General features: G+C 41.5%; 1 protein-coding gene across 1 annotated transcript in view; it reads right to left on the minus strand.

The window, feature by feature from the left end:
• The window catches only part of ATXN3 (ataxin 3), a 51,601-nt gene that overhangs the window by 12,213 nt on the left and 36,888 nt on the right, over nt 1-2,500 (minus strand).

A 2,500-nucleotide genomic window follows, 5' to 3' on the forward strand; every position in this document is an offset into this window, starting at 1 on the left:
ACAGAGCTCCTGTGATCCTTAGGAATACAAATCTCTGTGATCATTTCACAAGCCACGCCCCCCCACAGTTAGAATCCCTCCCCTAGACTCACATTTAACCCCTAATCACCCACAGTGTTTACCTCTTCCCTGCCAGTGTGATTATTACAGTAACAGTGCATATTTTTAGCACTGATTACTGTAGTAATGTCACTGGTCCCCCCAAAAGTGTCAAAAATGTCAGTTAGGGGTCCGATCTGTCCGCCGCAATGTCGCAGTCCTGCTAAAAATTGCAGATCGCCGCCATTACTAGTAAAAAAAATAAAAAAAAGACATAAATCTTTCCCGTAGTTAGTAGATGCGATAACTTTTGCGCAAACCAATCAAAATACGCTTATTGTGATTTTTTTTTACCAAAAATATGTAGCAGAAAACAAATTGTCCTAAAATGTTAAAAAATTTCAATTTTTACATTTTTTTTTTTTTGAGAATGTTATACAGCAGAATGTGAAAAATATTGTTTTTTTGTTTTCAAAATTGTCCCTTTTTTTCTTTATAGCGCAAAAAATAAAAATCGCACAGGTGATCAAAAAAGAAAGCTCTATTTGTAGGGGGAAAAAAAAAAAAAAAAAAAAAAGGACGTCAATTGTATTTCGGTACCACACAATTTTTCGTTAAAGTAACGCAGTGCCGAATCGCAAAATATGGCCTGGTCAATTAAGGCCCCCTTCACACTTGTGCGACTTGTCATGCGATTTGGGACTGCAAAATCGCATGACAAGTCGTTCTTCATTACAGTGATACCTCGGTTTACGAACAGAAAAGTTCATAAAAATATGCTCCGGTTCACGAACAGGAGCCACGGCCATTCTAATGCTATTTCCAGGCTGTCCCATGGTCATGACTTCCTGTAGGAAGATCGTGGAGAGAAGAGACGCAGAAAGAAGTACTGTGAAGACACTTTTTGGTGTGCTTTTTAGCACATACAGTACTGTACTGTACTACTGTATTGTATTTCACAGCCTCCCACCTGCCGTCCTCCATGCCAGAAGTAATCTCAAGCAAGATTAGTGTTCTCTCTTTATATATTACTATACTGTACTAATGTGTATTGTAATTTGTTTCATATTTTTGTGCTTCAAAAAAAAAAAAAAAAAAGGTCAGAACAGATTGACCGGATTTACATTGAACCCTATGGGAAAATGTGCCTCGGTTCACAACCAATTCGGTTCGCGACCAGAGTCAGTTCACGAATTAAGTTCGTGAACCGAGGTATCAATGTATTTCCAATGAGCCCCATTCGTATCTGTGGGACTTGAAGTCGCACTGACTTCAAAGTAGTCCCTGAACTACTTTTGGCATGATTTTGATGCGTTTTGAGTAAAAGACATTATAAGCCCAGTCAAACTCGCATCAAAATCGCGGCAAAAAGTTGCGGCAAAAATCGCGGTGAAGTCGCACAAGTGTGAAAGGGGCCTAAGGGTGAAAATCTTCCAGAAGTGGTTAAGTCTTTAACCACTTGCCGTCTAAGTACAGTAATACTACTGCGGCAAAGTGGCTCGTTATCGTCTGATGACGTAGTACTACGTCGTCAGACACTCCCCTTTCTCGGCGGCGCGCGCGCGCGCCCCCGGAGGCTCGCTCCCGCTGTATTCAGTCACAGCGGGAGTCGGGCCAGGGTAGGAGCAGCGGCGATCGCCGCTGCTCTTCCCCGATCGTTGGGGATCTAGTGAGAAGATCCGCCTGCTTGTGTAAACACAAGCGGGCGGATCTCCCAAGTGACAGACAGGGTCAGATTGCAGGGTTCAGCATAGCTGAACCCTGGATCTGTCCTTGTGTCACTCAGTCACCTCCCCCCCACACACGTCAGTAAGCACCAGGCATACATTAACCCCTCCCTCTCCAATAAAATTAACCCCTTCCCTGCCAGTGTCATTTTTACAGTAACAGTGCATATATATAGCACTGATTACTGTAGAAATGTCACTGGTAACCCCAAAAGTGTCAAAAATGTCAGTCAAGGGTCCGATCTGTCCGCCGCAATGTCGCAGCCCCGCAAAAAAAAAAAAAAAAATCGCAGATCGCCGCCATTACGTGTTAAAAAAAAAAACACCAAAAATGACAGAAATCTTTCCCTTCGTTAGTAAACGCAATAACTTTTGCGCAAACCAATCAAAATACGCTTATTGTGAATTTTTTTACCAAACATAGGTAGCAGAAAACAAATTGGCCTAAAATTTAAAAAAATTTAGATTGTTACATTTTTTTGGGGGGAATTTCATATAAAAAAAATGTGAAAAATATTGTTGTTTTTTCAAAATTTACGCTCTTTTTTTGTTTATAGCGCAAAAAGTAAAAATCACACAGGTGATCAAATACCACCAAAAGAAAGCTCTGTTTGTGGGAAAAAAAGGACGTAAATTTCGTTTGGGTACGGCGTCGCACGACCGCGCAATTGTCAGTTAAATTCGCACAGCGCCTAATCGCAAAATGTGGCCTGGACGTAAGACAGCAAAATCCT

Source organism: Pelophylax lessonae (assembly GCF_965119305.1).
Source record: "Pelophylax lessonae genome assembly, chromosome: 13".
In the NCBI taxonomy this organism is placed as follows: Eukaryota; Metazoa; Chordata; class Amphibia; order Anura; family Ranidae; genus Pelophylax; species Pelophylax lessonae.